This window comes from Giraffa tippelskirchi, chromosome 3 (genome assembly GCF_054371585.1).
Source record: "Giraffa tippelskirchi isolate mGirTip1 chromosome 3, T2T-mGirTip1v1.2.pri, whole genome shotgun sequence".
In the NCBI taxonomy this organism is placed as follows: Eukaryota; Metazoa; Chordata; class Mammalia; order Artiodactyla; family Giraffidae; genus Giraffa; species Giraffa tippelskirchi.
Genome location: NC_137277.1, coordinates 84,765,201 through 84,784,700, shown reverse-complemented (window position 1 = coordinate 84,784,700; position 19,500 = coordinate 84,765,201). Strand labels below are relative to the sequence as shown.

The 19,500-nt window shown below is 36.2% G+C and overlaps 1 protein-coding gene across 9 annotated transcripts in view; it reads right to left on the bottom strand.

Annotated features, from left to right (window-relative positions):
- Window positions 1–19,500, bottom strand: part of OLA1 (Obg like ATPase 1) — a 164,446-nt gene that overhangs the window by 117,616 nt on the left and 27,330 nt on the right. The window lies entirely within an intron of this gene.

The following is a 19,500-nucleotide window of genomic DNA, read 5'->3' as shown; positions in this document are numbered from 1 at the left end:
AGAATCCCATGGACAGAGGAGCCTGGCAAGCTACAGTCCATCAGGTCACAAAGAGTCGGACATGACTGAAGCGACTTAGCAAGCTACACAAAAGGAGAAAAGCAACTGCTGGGGAAGACATGGGCAATGCCTTAAAATCTAGGACAAATGTCACTTCTTTTCACAATCCACTGCTGAAAATGTAGATACATGTCCATTCTCACTGTAAGTTTGGAAATCTAGTAAAGATGAATGGACACGTGCAAGGAAGGAAAACATGTCCACTTCCGGGGACAGCTAGTAATTGCCTGAAAAGGTAGGCAAAAAGTAAAACTTATCTCACAATCTCCAAATAACTATTGTTAACATTTGAATACAAGACTTTTTTCTCTAGGGCTAAAACAAAAACAAACACCTACTTTTTTACTTCATGTGTCACAGGGACCTGTCCATTTTAATACAAACTGCACAGTATTCCACTGAATTAATGTACTATATCTAATTTCACTTAATCTATATTTTATCCATTTTTAAGACTTTCCTACAGTACCCAACAAAGAATCAGATGAACAGGCTGATTTTTTAAAATATTCTTAACATACAGACAATAACAGAAAACATAATGAAAAAGACCACATTTACAGTACCAAACTCAACCAAAAAAGATAAAATACCTAGAAATTAATTTTACAAGAAATGTGCAAAACCAACACAAGGAGGAACTTTACAAACACTTCAAAAGTAGACCTGAACAAGTAAAAGAACACATCATGTTTCTGAATGAAAAGATTAAAAATTCTTTTTTAACTAACTTATAAATTTGTTATGATAATAATGCCAGTAAGATTTCTTTTTCTGTGATGAAGAAAGTTGATTATTAAGTTTACACAGGAAAAATAAATAGCGAGACTAGCCAGGAACACTATGAAAATAAGTGGAACAGCCCTATTGGATACTACAATATATACTGTCTTAACGATTTTTAAAGTGTCACATTAGCAAATGAATAAACTAACATGCTGGTGAAACACAGTAAGATTTGAAACAGACCCAAGAATTTATAGGAGGGACTTCCTTGGTGGCCCAGAGGCTAAGACTCCTGCTCCCAATGCAAGGGGGCCTGGGTTCCATCCCTGGTCAGGGAACTAGATCCCATATGCTGCAACTGAAGATTCCACATGCCACAACTAAGACCCCGCACAGCCAAATAAATAAATAAAAGGATTTCTAGGAATCTAGTATATGACAGAGGTAGCATCTCAAGTTAGCAAAGGATAGACTTTAATAAATATTATTTGACAATCAAAGAGCTATTCTCAAAATATACATATATATATATAGTAGAATGGATGTGTTACAGTGTACACAAAGATAAAACTCTAAATGGATTAGAGATTTACAAGTAAAAAATGAAACCATAAACATACTTAAAGAAAATATAGATGAATTATTTTATAACACTGAGTTGGGGAAGGCCTCTTTGATAATAATTTAGAATTTTATATAGCAAAACAGACCATAAATAAAGACAAAGACAAATGATCAATTAAAGTATATTTGCAACACATAGATCTAATATTCCCCACATATAAAGAATTCTTAGTTATTACAGGGGAAAAAAAAGAAAACACCCAACAGAAAAACAGGCAAGCAACATAAATAGGCTATCTGAAGAAAAACACAAATAGCTATTAAACATATGAAGAATTGCCCAACTTCATTTATAATTGAAAAAGCAAATTAAAACTAACCCACAGGTTCGATCCCTGGGTCAGGAAGATCCCCTGGAGAAGAGAATGGCAACACACTCCAGTCTTCTTGCCTGAAGAATCCCATGGACAGAGAAGCCCGAAGGGCTACACAGTCCCTAAGATTGCAAAGAGTCAGACACGACTGAGCTGCTGGAAGTGGTACAAAAACTGCACACTCCTAGGAAGGAAATCTGCATTATCTTCCATCATTACCAATGCATTTTCCCTCTAACTCAACAACTCCATTTCTGTGAATCTCTCATAAACTTTCACATATATGAAATAACACATGTACTAGATTATTCATCCGTCTTGGGTGGCTCCACAAGGCATGGCTTAGTTTCATTGAGATAGACAAGGCTGTGGTCCGTGTGATCAGATTAGCTAGTTTTCTGTAATTTTAGTTTCAGTGTGTCTGCGCTCTGATACCCTCTCGCAACACTTACCGTCTTACTTGGGTTTCTCTTACCTTGGGCAATTCCTCTCGCCGCCGCCGCCGCCGGCCCCCAGCCCCCGGCCCGGCTTAGCCCCTGTCGGCCACCGCCCCCGGCCCCCGGTCTGGCCTATCCCCTGTCGGCCGCTGCCCCCGGCCCCGGCTCCCGGTCCGGCCTAGCCCCTGTCGGCCGCTGGCCCCAGCCCCGGCCCCCGGCCCAGTCTAGTCCCTGTCAGCCACCGCCCCCAGCCCCCGGCCCCGCCTAGTCCCTGTCGGCCGCCGTCCCGGCCACCGGCCCAGCCTAGCCCCTCTCTGCCGCCGCCCCCGACCCGGCCTAGGCTCTGTCAGCCGCCACCCCCAGCCCCCGGCCCAAATTCTCCAAGCCAGGCTTCAGCAATATGTGAACCATGAACTTCCAGATGTTCAAGCTGGTTTTAGAAAAGGCAGAGGAACCAGAGATCAAACTGCCAACATCTGCTGGATCATCGAAAAAGCAAGAGAGTTCCAGAAAAACATCTATTTCTGCTTTATCGACTATGCCAAAGCCTTTAAATGTGTGGATCACAATTAACTGTGGAAAATTCTGAAAGAGATGGGAATACCAGACCACCTGACCTGTCTCTTGAGAAATCTGTATGCAGGTCAGGAAGCAACAGTTAGAACTGAACATGGAACAACAGACTGGTTCCAAATAGGAAAAGGAGTCCGTCAAGGCTGTATATTGTCACCCTGCTTATTTAACTTCTATGCAGAGTACATCATGAGAAACACTGAGCTGGAGGAAGCACAAGCTGGAATCAAGATTGCCGGGAGAAATATCAGTAACCTCAGATACGTATATGACACCACCCTTATGGCAGAAAGTGAAGAAGAACTAACAAGCCTCTTGATGAAAGTGAAAGAGGAGTGTGAAAAAGTTGGCTTAAAGCTCAACATTCAAAAAACTAAGATCATGGCATCTGGTCCCATCACTTCATGGGAAATAGATGGGGAAACAGTGGAAACAGTGTCAGACTTTATTTTTTTGGGCTCCAGAATCACTGCTGATGGTGACTGCAGCCATGAAATTAAAAGACGTTTACTCCTTGGAAGGAAGGTTATGACCAACCTGGATAGCATATTTAAAAGCAGAGACATTACTTTGCCAACAAACGTCCGTCTAGTCAAGGCTATGGTTTTTCCAGTGGTCATGTATGGATGCGAGAGTTGGACGGTGAAGAAAGCTGAGCGCCGCAGAATTGATGCTTTTGAACTGTGGTGTTGGAGAAGACTCTTGAGAGTCCCTTGCACTGCAAGGAGATCCAATCAATCCATCCTAAAAGAGATCAATCCTGGGTGTTCATTGGAAGGTCTGATGTTGAAGTTGAAACTCCAATACTTTGGCCACCTCATGCGAAGGGTTGACTCATTGGAAAAGACCCTAATGGTGGGTAGGATTGGGGGCGGGAGAAGAAGGGGACGAAAGAGGATGAGATGGTTGGATGGCATCACCGACTCGATGGATATGGGTCTGGGTAGACTCCGGGAGTTGGTGATGGACAGAGAGGCCTGGCATGCTGCAATTCATGGGGTCGCAAAGAGTCGGACACGACTGAGCAACTGAACTGAACTGAACTAGATTATTCATTGTGGCATTATAACACAATCAGAGTGAAAAACTGGAAATAAACCAAGCATCCAGCACTACTGAACTTGTTGAATAAATGATCATGTTAGTCACACGAGGAAATAATGTGTCTGTGAATAAAAATGAAAACAATCTCTGTGCACTGATATGGAGAGCTGTCCAGGACATTTTAAATGTCAAAAGCAAAGTGCATCACAGTTTATATGGTTGCTATTTTGTTTAGGAAACGGAAAGAAAAAATATTTAACTGTGTTAGTTGTATTTGTATTAAAAAACTATAGAAGAATAAGCAAGAAAATAGTAATAAAAAATACTAGAGTTGGGGAAAGAGCACAGTAGATAGAGACAAGGGAAGACTTCTTTACAAGTCATTTTACCTCTGAGCCACAGAAGTTAGTCAGGTTCTTTCTCACTATAAGGTAGTAGTAACAGCTCTCCAGCTCTCTACATCCCAGGGCAGAAACTAAAAGTTCTGGTAACTTTTTTTATACCCTCTTTTGGAATAAAAATATTTCCTGATGACTATTCTCTGCTTCCAGGATTTAAAAATACCAGTGTCTAAAATAACATGTGCCCAATTCTTATTCAAACCCCCTGCTCTAAACACATTCATTTTTCTCTTGTTAAAAGACTAACTACTTTAGATTGCAACCTTTAGTAAAATTAAATACGATCATAAGAATTTGTCTTCTGTGGCTTGTTGATTATAAGAATAAAACAAACACACATATACCACAATTCTCTGTATGTCATTATCATCATCTGGTATTCTACAATGTGTCTGGTTAGAAGTTTTTACTTCATGTGAAACACATGAATGTGCACATACACTTTCCCTCCTTCGCCCATCCTTCCTCTCCCTCTCCCCCACCCTCAGCTCTCTCTGGTGGCAATTTTAAAACTATAGGAACACTCCAGCTCAGAAGGGATTCAAAACACAGGCTTCTGTTTTAGTTAAATATCCTATCTGAATCCTGCTGTGCTTCAGGTTCCATCTGGATTTCTCTCCTGTTGTAACATCAGTATTTGCAAGAAAATTTCCTGCAGGAAGCATTTGTGGGTCTGTAATGTAAAATCCTATCATAAATAACCATTTTAAGGTAGATAAAAGTTTGTATGTTCATTACCATCCCTTAATTATCACTATGCTAAAAAGAAAAATCATTGCTAATTTTTTATTCAGATATCACAGGCATAAACTTTCCAGTTGCATTCATGAAAAAAAAAAATCTGTTAATATACTGTCTTCATATAGTAACTAATCCAAAATAGAAAACTATCCTTGCACCCACTGAAGTCTCAGGGACAGATGCACTGATTAGACACTTCAACGGCACAGCGTATGATGTCTGAAAGGGCTTTCTGAGGCAGATGTTCCATCACATGACTCATTTGATAATTTACTTATATACTAATGTCCACTCTATTATATCAGTTACATAAGAGTAACCATGCAGTGAAAAAGAAACTCCAAATTTTATTCCTGCAAATATAAAGTTCCCTTTTACTTTCAGGTTGTTTCTGAAAAGAACAAAAAAAGTCTTATTTGTGAGTAGTTTTCTGCTTCTGAATCATTGAACCCATGTAGAGTTTCTATATACAAACTATTGTCAAGGGTAGGAACTCAATTATTGCAGACATACATCACTAGCTACCTTGGAAAACGTACTTATACTACACTTTATCTTTATAATATAACTGAATAGTGGCATTCCTAAAGCTTTTTACAAAATATAAAATAAATTTGCTTTAAGTGAGTAATTTTATTCCATTAGTTCTGAAATCTGCTCACTGAAAAAATTATCTGAAGAAAATACTTGTCATTTTAAATAATGTCAATATATTAGAGCTGTTAACTTATTTAAAAAAATTATAACCAGGACTATTTAACAAGACAACAAAGGGGAAACATTCAGATCACTTAGAATCCACTGGTAAAGTTATCTAAGCCTCCAGATTGCTGTGTAGAGTTAATGTTACTGTAAGTATAAAAGAAGTTACCTAACTATCTAAATATTTATTCTAGTATCAATCTTAGGTCTTAATCAAACAGCTAAACTTTGTTCTTTTTCTAACAGAAGAAAATGAATATAAATGACTGCAATACAGTTTCAACTGGGAGTTTAAAAATTAGAATACTGTTAAAGTGATCATGAATATATCGTAAGTATTACACTTCATTTGAAAATCAAATCGTATGAGGATTATCCACACATGCCAGGTTTTCAACATTTTATCTCTTTGTGTAATATTTATTGAAGGCAAATTTTTAAATTGAGAAACACCTTTAATAATATAACCACCTTCTTATCTGCTACCAAAATAAGGGGAAATTTTTATGAATCTGTCACGTTAAATAGTAGTCAATAGCTGCATACAATCAGTAAACAAATTTAGTTCAAGGCAAGAATTAAATCACCATTTAGTGGTTGCAATTTAGATTATTCTAGCATGTAATACTTTAATTGTATAAAACAAAGCTGATGTCACAAATACAAAAGAACTTCTTGCAAAGCAAGTACCACAAGTAATTTCTATGCTGCCACTGATGGCTGACAAGTGATGAGCACTTTGTTCAAATGTATACACTAGGCACATAAGACAACAGGTGGTTTATAAAAAGAAAATACTGAAGTGAAGCTCTTAAATTGTTCATAATCAACATTTTTATGTTTTTCCAGAATATCTGCTTTAATCTTTGAACAGCCAAAAGATTTCTTCTACAGGGAAATGCAGTATTCCCAACATAAAAAAGGATAAGCTAAACCAGACAAACTAGTATTAATACTGGGCTAAAAGGCTTCCCAGGTGGTGCAGTGGTAAAAGAATCCACCTGCCAATGCAGGAGACACAGATTCTACCCCTGGGTCCAGAAAATCCCCTGGAGAAGGAAATGGCAACCCGTATTTTTGCCTGGAAAATTCCAATGGCCAGAGGAGCCTGGTGGGCTGCAGTCCATGGGGTTGCAAAGAGTCAGACACTACTGAGCATGCACGCAAAAAGTATTTATAGAAACAACATATTAATATATTGCCAATGTGTTGATATATTACCTATGTACTTCATAGTTTAATAATTTAGGTTAAAATATTTTCAAAAAATTTTAATCTATTCCTATTAACTGATATCTGAGTATTGTTATTCAGTGCTAGAGAAAAGTCTCCCTATAAAAACAAGAAACAAACACCAAGCTCTTTAGGTCTATTTAGCTATCAGTGTAAGAAGTGTTTTCTCATTGATGGAAAAAAATGTAATAGATGGCAGTGTCCCACATGACTAGCACTCCTCACTTACCACCACCACTCAACCCAAGAATCTAAAAGCTTTTACGGGAGCATTAGAAGCTATGTTATTTTTGATACTGCTCTTTAAAGGAGAATAATGTAAAGCAGAATGAAATAAAATTTCAAGTTTAAGATATAGGTATTGACTACCCCAATCCTCCCACTGCAAAAAACTAATCACAAAAAAATTTGATTTGGAATGGATTATGATTAAAAGATTTTTCCCATTCCTAAATATTCCTATACACAAAAGATCCTTGTCTGTGGTAAATGATTTTCACTGTTTTAGTTTAAAGAGCAGTGACTAAGGATGGAGAAGAGTAGACTTAAGTCACTAAAAAATGAGGGAAAAAAAACAACAAGCAAGTGTGATTACAGCTTCCCTTACTGTCACATTAATACAACCAATAAATACTTAAATATCTCTAAAACTCACATTACAACTGTTTAATTCTGGGATATATATGTAACATCCAATTTATTTACACACGCTAGCCAAATATTCATTTGTAGACAAAGAGCCTAACACAGGCAATGTCTATTATTCAAAGCCTTTTCAAATGACCATGTAGCTGAAAGCTCTGCACAATAGAAGTAAAAAATTTTATGCAATGCTTGCAAAACAAAAATGGTAAAGTCAAGTGATAAATTATTTTCATTTACCTGGAATAGTGGAACTTGAAGAAATCCAGGTTGTATTAACAAGAAGAAAATAGGCAGATTCATAAAGACTAACAAAAACTTCGGGGCATTTTCAAAGAATTTAGAACAGTGGTTCTCAAGGTGTGGTCCATAGACCCCTGAGGGTTCAAACCATTAGGCCATAATAACAAGATGCTATTTGCCTTCCTCACTGAGTTGACGTTTGTAGTCATTGTGCAAAATCAATAGTGAGAAAACCACCAGGAACTTAGCATGAATCAAGGTAGTGATCTCAAACTGTACTAGGTATTCTTCACATACACAACAACTAAGTTTCAGTTAAGAATGTCCTTAATAAAAGTAAAAATTATTAATTTTACTAAATCTCAACCTGGGGTACACATCTTTTTAATATGCTGGGTGAAGACATAGACGTACACATAAAAGACTTCTGCTGCATACCAAAATACAATGGTTATCAAGGAAAAGCATTTGAATTGCAAGCTGAACTAGCCACTTTTTCTATGGAACATCATTTCTACTTGAAAGAACAACTGACATTCAAACCATGGTTATATCTGGCAGCCATTTTATTATAAATGATAAAATTTAGGCTCTCAATTGAAAATTAAAATTTTGGAAAACTTGTAACTGCTACCATGACCTTGACAGCATCTCAATATGTAAAGACTTTTCTTATGAGATCTGTGGTGATATTAACAGATGTGATTTTGTGCTACAGTATAATGAAATATGTTATAATTTAAAAGATCTGCAGAATACTCACTGAGAATTGGTATTTTCCAAATGACTAAAGATATGCATGGGTAGAAGAGTCATTCAAAATACAAAATAGACCAATGGACTTTAATGTAAGAGAAAAAGAGTTCATTGCTATAGTTGTAGACTTTATATTTCAATTAAATTTTAAGAAACTATTTATCAACTATTTAAGAAACTATTATCAACTATTTTTGATGCAGTATCAAAGAATAATATTCACAATTATCTAAACTGATTACTAAAATATTCTTCCTTTTTCCAATCACATATCTGGTATAGGGACAGATTTTCTTCATATATCTCACTCAAATAAACATTGCAAAAAACTAAATATACAAGCAAATATAGTCCAGCAATCCCCTATAATGTCAGATATTAGCAATTTGCAAAATATAAAACACTTCCACTTATTAAATATTTTTGTTTTAGAAAATAAAATTAGTTTTCAAAAAATGTTAACATATAGTGGGTTTATCACTGTTATTTTAAAGAGCATTAAGAAAGAAAGACATTTTTTAGTCTTAGCTTTAATTTCTAATATGGTAAATATGGACTGATATTAACCTATATAAACACAAGCTTTTAGTATATTTAATAATTTTAAGACTATAAAAGAGTCTTAAGGCCAAAAAATTTGAGAAATGCTGCCTTAGAGGTTATTAATTCAAATTTAATTTTAAGATATTTGTCCACCTTTCCATATAGACAAGCGGCTGGAAAAATTGCATTCTTTTTTTTAAAATAAATTTCTCTAGGGGATATAAAGAACGATAGCTGAGTGCGAGGCTATAGCAGTTAGAAAAAAGGAACAAGTGCTCTTTTAGACACTTTGCTATTTCCAGACCTGGGGCAGGAAATAAAAGAGATAAGCCAGGAACGTCCTCTACATCATCGCAGACAGCATAAAACCATCAAAGACTACTAGTGTGGCATCAAAGAGATCGAAAAATTTTGCATTAATCACCTTTAGAGGATCTAATGAATCAACTCATTATTGTGCCAACTTTATCCTAGGAAAATGCCAACATATCCCATTTTTTTGTGTATCACCCAAATCACCAAGGAAGAGGGTGGAGACTTAAGTAAAGTGTTTCAATGGGATCCTAATTTAGTGAAAATAAGATCCTATAACCTTTAAAAATATATACATATATATTTTTTTAAATTCCAGATAAAATACTGATACATTGATGCTAGTTAACAGTAAGCATCCACTTTCTAAAGTAAGTTGTATTTTGCTTACCATGCATAAATTACCTTGAAAGAAACCCACACAAAACATCTACCTATGAACCAAGAAAAATTACAACTTCTCTGACTAAACGTGATCTTTCTTTCTCTCTGAACTCAATCCCCAGAAGTGCTTGTGAACATTAAAGTAATTACTATGAATACTTGGGGCTCAAAAACAGAATGTGAATATTTTCTTGAAGTAACTAGGTTCTAAGGTAAAGGAAACTAAAGAACTGAAACGTGGGACCAAGAATGTTATAGTCAATTAACTAAAAATGTACACAACATATGAGAGATAATGGTTAAAAGGAAGGGTTTTAGATCAAAGAGCCCCAATTCAACTTCCAGTTCTGCCACTTACTAACCTGAGTGAGCTACTTACCCTCTTTAATTGTTGCTTTAGTATGTAAGATGGGAATAGTAGTGCATACTTCAAGTAAACCTTGTGAAAACTTAAATGAAGCAACAGATGTAATAATAAAGCTTTAAACTACTGCCTATAACATATTGTGTGCTAAGTTGCTTCAGTTGTATACAACTCTTTGCGACCCCATGGACTGTGGCCAGCCAGGCTCCTCTGTCCGTGGAATTCTCCAAGCAAGAATACTGGAGTGGGTTACCAGGCCCTCCTCCACATATTAATCCTCAGTAAATAAAGCTTCTGGTACCAATATCTGTCATTCTTCATGTCATGTAAAGGAAAAGAAAGGAGATGATGAGAAATGTTGGGAAGAACAATTTCTTTCACCAACTATCAGGGGATATCATTATCAGTCCAGTAAAGACTAGCTGCCACTCTACCTTAGCTGGTATGGGGCAGTTATCAAAAATGAAAGGAAAATACAACATATAAACATCAGAGTTAAGTATACCACGTAAAATAATATTAACTTCCTCTCCTTTATTAGATTTCCTAACACAGTATTACCTAATAAGTCATTTAGCGAAAAAACAGAGACGTTTATAACATAATTCTTGTATGCAAATACTCAGTATAAATCTTCCATTTGCAAGTGAAGCAATTAAGTTTCCTAATGCCTCTCAAATGAAATGAAGCAAACTTTAGAATTCTCATCCACGAATTACAATGTCAGCAAAGAAAGGCTGACAACAAGAACTGAAAGAGGTTATAACAAAGAAGGATTCAAATTCAAATTCAAATTATAGTCTGGTCTTAATTTACATCAAATTTAACTCAGAGATTAACCACAAACCCCTGCCAAGAACAGCAAACCAGGTAAACACCATCCCCCTAGTAAGTTCCAGTGCATTCAGACTCCTCTGTTCTCTCTCTTCCAACAGCTGTTCTTCAGGAACTGTTCTACTCTTGGGGCTCTGCCAGCTGTTTCCTTATCAAAGTCACTTAGCTTTTCCTCTTTACTCTCGATAGGGTAAATAGTTAACATGTAATCTTATTTCACTAATTTATGTATACTTTAAGTTGTTCCCAGTATACACTGTACAACTGGTATTTACAGCTGGTTAAATGCAGCATGATAATTTCTACAAAAAAGCAAATTCAAGAAACCCTACTGAAAATCAACATGGCAATGGCTAGCAAGTTATGAAATGTAAAAGAATGTACCCTTTGATTCATTAATTTCTCTCCAGTAAATATTTCTTAAGCAAATAATGGCTTCCCCAGTGGGTTAGTGGTAAAGAATCCACTTGCAATGCAGGAGATGCAGGCTTGATCCCTGGATCAAGAAAATCCCCTGGAGGAAATGACAACCTATTCCACTATTCTTGTCTGGGAAATCCCATGGATCCTGGAGGGCTACAGCCCAAGGGGTCCATAAAAGGGTCAGACATGACTAAGCAACTAAACAACAAAAAAAGCAAATAATACAATAAAGGCAAAAAGATATGTGAATAAAGTCACTCACAGAAGAGTCATCTATCACAGCAGAATAACTAAAAACATACTCTAGTATCTAGGAAATGATAAATTGTAGATCACTGGCTATGAAATATTATACCCTCATTAAAAATTATTATTAATATTAAAGCTATCCTAAAATAAGAAAAATGTTTTGTAATTTTAAACAATAAAATAGCTTCAGGAAGTAAACACAGTAAACAGAGGGTAGCAATTAAAGGATAAGTTTTGCTAAAAAATCTTGACTCTGCCAACTCAGTAGCTGTGTGGTTTTTGGAAGTTATTTAAACTCCCTGAGATCCAGTTTTCTCATTTCTAAAATGGGCTAATAAGATCTCATTCACAGGAGTATCATATGAGAGCACCAAAAAGTGCCTGCTCCTAACTCAGTAAATTCCTTTCCCTATTACTCATTCATCTGATTCCTTCCTATTACTACAACCATGAGTGTATAAATAGCAGATCATATTTAAAATGGTGATATATAATAAGACTGTGGTTCTGTATTTAAAATCATAACCTACAGTAAACTTCCTTTATGGGACTTTATTTTCCTCAGTTCTTTAAAGTAAAATATCAATCCTTGATCTGACTAAAACCCCAAATATAACACTTTCAATTGTTTTTAAAATCATATTCAAAATAATTTAGAGTTCTTTCTCAAACTTTTTATATACAATACACAAATCAGAATTCAGCCTGAATATACAAAGATGGAAAAAAACAAGTTAGGAAATGAGTGGGGTACATGTAATCCCCTGCATTTTCATTTTCACTCTAAGGATTTAACAAAATTTGAATAATAAATTTAGTTGAGGAATGAGGGAAAACACTATTCCCAGAAAGCTATAAATTAATGTATAAACATTGTTTCAGTTCTATCGACCTGACAATTGGCATACAAGAGAAGATCTTCACAACTGACTTTTAGGGAAGGTGGATACAGTTGTCCCTTTCAACTCAGGGAAGAGCAAAGAGGAACAAAACCACCCTCCCCTGACCCATCTCTTTACCTATATGATGAGTAAAATATCTAGAGGTCTGGTGAAACAATGGGGTCTTCTTTAGTTCCCAACAGCAAGAACTCACTCAAATCCAAGCCAGCCAGGCAACGCTCCTTCCTCCTTCCTACACTGGGAGCAAGGACAGCAAAGACAAAGGGGAAGATGGAGCAGGAAGGAGACATCACAGACCTGGATGAGATCATTCCAGGCTCTTGAGCAGTCTGGGGGTTCTAGAGGGACACCCTGACCTCACCAGTGGAGAGGAGAGAAATTTTTCGGTTATAAAGGACTAGTGTTGCTACACAGCCTGTAGCCCTTAAATGAAGCCCCGCCTTTCCCTCAACTGCCTCGGCTGGCAACCCACAAGCTCAATATTTTGAGTCACTGATGCAGAAAAATGATACTGGGCCTACAATGGGTGGTTTACGGGTGTCAATGTAAAATTTGCAAAGGGACAAGTTATAAGTAAAACTGAAGACTTACACTGTAATAAAACACAAGTGTTATGATTTCATTCATGTAAGTCAAGTATAACAATGATACACTGGTTTTCAAAACCAAATCAGTCTCAAACTTACATTTTTAACTTAACATAATGACAGTGTTCTGACAACTAAGAAAAATGTAGTTCAAACATTAATGTTTAAAAGATCAAGAGACTCTCTAGGACCTTAGAAGTTGCCCTTCCATCCCTGAGTAATTTCAACTCTTAGTGAGAGAAGAGCTTTTTAAAGAATCCATATAGTTGCTATTTTGAGCAGAGAGGACAGGAAAGGAGATCTCTAAAATGTGTCAGAAAAGACAATCAAGAAAAAAAGTGAGAATGCCTCAAGCACCTAAGTAGATATAAGACCACCATGAATATGAGGATATGTTTAAGCAATTGAACTGTAAACAGCTAGTAGATTAAATAACTTCATACAATATTACAGTGTAAACTAGAAGGAACTGTTTCCTACTGCTGCAATATTTTCCACAGTAAACAGAAGTTCATTATTAGAATGCATTGTATATGTAGATGAGAACCACTGCATAATTACTTAACCCATTGAATTTATACCGAGAAAACAAAGAAAACATACGTTTTTTGGTCAGATTGTATACTGCAATCCAATACTAGATTAATTTAATAAATACTGCTGAAAAAGAAAATTACAGGACCCAAAGAAAAAAAACTCCATTATTTTAGGATACAATCAAAGACAGCTTTATATTGGCAATTTGTGTCTAGGCAAAAATGTGTGACTCATTTTAAACTCTTAAATGACGTGCTTATGAGGAAGGGGGGAGGTGGTCTTTTGAAATATAGTAATTTATGTTGGTGGTAATTAAAGGTGATTTACAAAACATATAAACACCTAACTTAACCTAAAGCGGGGGTGGCAATTAAATGAAAGCATTTTTACCTTCTCATTTAGCAGTTCAATAAAGTTGTAGTGCCTTGAGGGCTACTATTCTATATAAACTAGAAAGGCAACTTAAAACCTCTTTCTTCCACCAGTGCTACTTTTTAGCAAACACAGGCAACAAAACTGAAGGAACTCACTGGAATCTTACTGTTAAAATTCTAACTGAGCAATTTAGACATATGAAATTCAAACAGACACAGAGGAACAGTAATACAAAACAGAATGAAGACGCATCTGTCATTAATAACAAAAGAGAAAGGATCAGGGCTTTTATTTTTCCTGGCCAAAAATTCTAACCATCTGCACAGAAATCATCTACATAGATTAATCTTAATTCTATCTCATAAGAACTTGTCTGCCCAGTTTAAGAGAGGTAAGCCCAAAAGAGAAGTAAAATCAGTCAAGGGCTTAAAATCATATTGGGGAATGGGAGCAAGGGGGCAACAGACATTTTTTTTAAGAATTATAAAACTTCATAGACCTTTCAAAATAAAAAGAAATGACATAAAAATCAAGCTACAATTAGCAGTTATTCCAAAAACTGAAATGCTCTACTTACTAGATTATTTTTTTTAAGGAAAATAAACATTGGAAAATAAATTCAAATAGAAACTAAACTCCCCCATGTAATCAGGAGAGGAAAATAAGCACATATCCTTTCAGATTTTAAAGAAAAGGCAGTTACTTCTGAAGACTGGAAACGAGGGACAAACATGAAATTTTATTGTGAACACCTTCATTATTTCCTATTTTGTTTATAATAACCATGTATCATTCAGAATTTTTAAACATTATGAATATTTTTTAAAGTATCAACATCTGTTTAGCCATTTATAATGAAAAGGTAGAGTGAAATCTGATAAAACAAAAACTGCCCACTCATTAGGTATGATGGGGAGGGGGGATAAACAAATAATCAACTTATAATTCTATGTGGACTACTGGATAATACTACCTAAATTATACATAATTCAACCTATTGTAAGGGAATACTTTTTGATATCACATAGATGGCTACTGATTATATCCCAAAACAACAATGGGCTGGCATGACCAGCAAGCCTTTCCCTTCACTTTGACAAATGAACAAAGGAATTTTCTTCAGATGACTCTGCACTGGGGATGTTAAAACAACTGGTGTAAATACAATAAAAATGTTAAGAATCTATTTAGAAGACTATGCTTCCTTTCCTATTATCATTCTTCCTCTTGGGGGGAAAAAAAGCCAGATGAAATACTGAGTTCTTAATGACCTTAATTCAATCTTTTCATCTCTCAAAGCCCAGCTCAGGTTAGGTGGCCAGTTCTTGGCTGTGCCTGTCAAGGGCACAGATAAGGTTCCCACAGTGGAAGGAGGAAACTTGATAATATCCCCTTACCAAGAATACATAAAATGAGGAAGAGATAACTGTACAAAAAGGAATTAGTTATTAGAACAAGGAGGTATAAAGGCGGTCTGCCTTACACACTACACACACTCACTACACACCACTAAGGTACCTTAGAAATTCAAGTATCGTTTTACGGCAGAACAGAACATACAAATATAATGCTATGGGAGCTCTCAAGGAAATAACTTCTTTAACAACAGAATCCACTAATTTCATTATCTGAGAATAAAATCCTTAACTAAATCATCTTGGCAGAACTATCCTGATTAGCCCAGTTTAAAAAGCGAACATTTTTACAGAGATAGCAGTAGATCACTGACAACTCCTGAATCAAAACATTCTAAGCAAAGTCATCTTCTCACTGATTTAACACAGAACTCCTTAGAATTTTACTTGAATCATTTTTGCATACCTTACATCGGACTTCCCTGGTGGCTCAGACAGTAAAGCGTCTGCCTACAATGCGGGAGACCAGGGTTCAATCCCCGGGTCAGGAAGATCTCCTGGAGAAGGATATGGCAACCCACTCCAGTATTCTTGCCTGGAAAATCCCATGGATGGAGGAGCCTGGTAGGCTACAGTCCATGGGGTTGCAAAGAGACACGACTGAGTGACTTCACTCACTCACTCACTACACTGGTATTTAAATAAGAAAATTTCTCACGTTTTAAAAATCAGAATAATATATGTTCGCTTTTTAAAAAGCTAGCCAAGGGTCTAATGTAAGAAAGAAAAGTCACCCACCTCTCTCTCCATCCCAATTCTATTCTCCAAAGAATCTATTAACAATTTGATGTCCCTCTTAAAATTTCTTTCTATGAATATAAGCTAACTAATATTGTAGCCATTAGCCACATATGGCTATAAAGTACTTGAAAGGCGGCTAGTCCAAATGGAGATGTGCTCTAAGTAAAAATTACACACCAGATTTCAAAAACATGGCACCAAAAAATATATCAATAATTTTTCATATTCACTAACACTGAAATAATATTTTTGATAGATTAAATATTACTAAAGTTAATTTCATCTTTTACTTTTTTAACGTGACTATCAGAAAACTTTTAACTACACATGTAGCTCATATTATATTTCTATTGGTCAGCACTGGTACAAAGGCTAACAGTGCAGGTTTTGGAGTCAGACTTGCCTTACTGAGTACTACTCCCAACTATACCACCTACCAGCTATTAACCTTGGATACATATTCTAACCTCTCTGTACTTACATCTGACTTACTCTGGGAATTGAATGAAATTCATCACATAAAGCACTTAGCACATAGCCTGGCACATAGTAAGTACTTGATGGCAACAAAAGAATAAAACTATAACCTAATTCTTTTAAAATCACTATACAGCATCTGTCTCTTTAGAAAAGTCTCCAGATATGCCTATAGGTCACTACTGTGAAGAGCAGGTAGTCTCTGAAAAACAGCATACACTGAGCACTTAACTTCTCTGTTTCTTTCCCCATCCCCACCACACACACAAATACATGGGTCTTTAACATGTTTACCATATAGATCCTAAACATTCAAATCTAAAAATGCATAAAAGCAGTGTGGTATGGTGAAAAAAAAGAACTTAAAGAAGAGAGATGGGGAAATTCCCTAGTAGCCCAGTGGTTAGGACTCTAGCACATTCACTGCCCGGGGCCTGGGTTCAATCTCTGCTTGGAAAACTAAGATTCCACAAGCTGCATGGTGCAGCCAGGAAAAGAAAGAAAAAAGATGGGCTCGAGGCCAAATTTACATTTGAGCAAAACTACTTAGCCTTTTTCTCTCAATACCCTCACCTATACAGCTGGGATAACACCAATCCTGCAGAACTGTTAAGATTAAATAGAATACGTTAGAAAAAAATCTACCATAATACCTAATACTTGGAGAAGGAAATGGCAACCCACTCCAGTACTCTTGCCTGGAAAATCCCATGGGCGGACAATCCTTGTAGGCTACAGTCCATGGGGTTGCAAAGAGTCGGACACAACTGAGCGACTTCACTTTCACCTAATACTAGGTGCTTAGTAATCATTTCCCTTCTTCTGGAAATCAAAATAAAATGCCAACAATTCAGATACATGCTAATATTGTTAGTACTGAATTGCTTGCCAGGCCATAACTGCCAGAGTCTGTTCATACCCTAAAGAGGTATTTAAAAACATGCTAGGTCTACAGTCATCCCAGGTTCCTACATTTTGTCCCTTTAACAAGCAACTGGGGAACAGAACTGTGGAAAGAACAGGGTAACATACATCCCATCCTCCCATCATTACCACTACATTACCAACTACACACATATGCAAACACACAACAATTTAGGTGAAAATAATCAACTATTTGAAATTTTGTTTTCTATAACTATAAATGAGTACATACTTCACAATTAACAGTTCTATAAATCTGAACCTCCTATATGTTTCTAAATTGGGAACAAAACTGCCTCATACCTCAGAAAGCAGAACTCTTGTTTCCAGGCTACAAGGTTGTATCTCCAAGTGGCTGCTGAGAAACTAACAAGTTTCAACTATAAACAGCTTGACAGTAGGTGCAATGATACAGCCAAAGGTGCTGTCCTTCAGATAACACACAAGCACTTTAGCTTTCTGTTGAAAAATCACTTCAAAACTTCTAATGCCAGCTTTAAAAAGCTAAGGATTCCATGAAATCAAGTCTTGTCATGTTCAAAGCTTTAAATATCTAACAATAGGAAGTTATATTGCTTCTAAAAATTTGTAAAAGCAAATTATATTGGCTCACTGAACTCTATAGAAAAAAATTAATTATTTTTCTAAATAAAACACCTATGAGAAGTTACCACATATATAAATTTTTAAAGAATTTGCTTCCCATAATGTGGTTACTATTTCTCTATTCTGTATTGTATCACTTTTCTTTCTTAACAACATGATCAAGTAAGGAAAACTAAAACAAAAAAAAAAGGAAAATTATGAATTCATAAAGAAATTTTGTTCTATAGTTAATACCTACAAGTCACCATATAGTATACCCATAGCTCATCAGAGTTGTTTATTCAAACTTATAGATGCCATTTATGGCAAAAATATGGAGAAATTCCCACTTTTTAAAAGTTTTTCAATTTTTTTAAATTTTATTTCTTTATTTATTTTTGGCTGCAATGTGTCTTCGTTGCTGCACAGGTTTTCTCTAGTTGCCGCGAGCAGGGGCTACACTTTAGCTGCAGTACACAGGCTTCTCATAACAGTGGTTTCTCTTGTTGCAGAGTACTGGCTCTAGGGTATGTGGGCTTCGGTAGTTGCGGCACCTAGGGTATGTGGGCTTCGGTAGTTGCGGCACCTGGGCTTAATAGTTGCAGTTCCCAGGCTCCAGAGCACAAGCTCAATAGCTGTGGCACAGGGGCTTAGATGCTTCGGGGCATGTGGGATCTTCCTGGATCAGAGATCGAACTCGTATCTCTTGCATTGGCAGGAGGATTCTTTACCCCTGAGCCACCAGGGAAGCCCAGTTTTTCATTTTTTTTTTAACTCATGCAAACCATTAAAAAAAATGTTCATGGTTCGAAAAAGATCTGTCTCTCTTCTCTGTACACAATTAGAGAATGACATCTGGCATTTACAAGACCATTTACTCAATATCTGTTTCTCCACTGGATTGTAAGCACCATGAGGGAGGGTCATTTCTGTTTCCATTCACCATTACATCCCTTAGCACAATAGAAAGAGGTGCTCCGCAAATAATGTGTCAAATAAGACACAGTGGTCTAAAGATTTAAAGCCCCTCCATACTCACAAACATACAATCTTATTTTTTGCCTACATCACAATCTCATCCATAAAGTGTCTTTATATCTTCATCCAAGTAAAGCTACCTAGACCAGTGCTTCTCAAACTATCTGTTATGAGCTTTTGTGAAATAAAATAAAAATGAATTACTAAGCAAAACTTTCTAAATGCTCATTCTCAGTTGCTTATAGTTACCTGTCTAGGACCAGTAACAAGAGAAAAGCACTAAATCAGACCCCACCTCTAATTTATATTTCCTTCATTTGCATTAATTTGTTCATTATAATATAATTACTATAAAGTACAGTGTTGACCTGAGC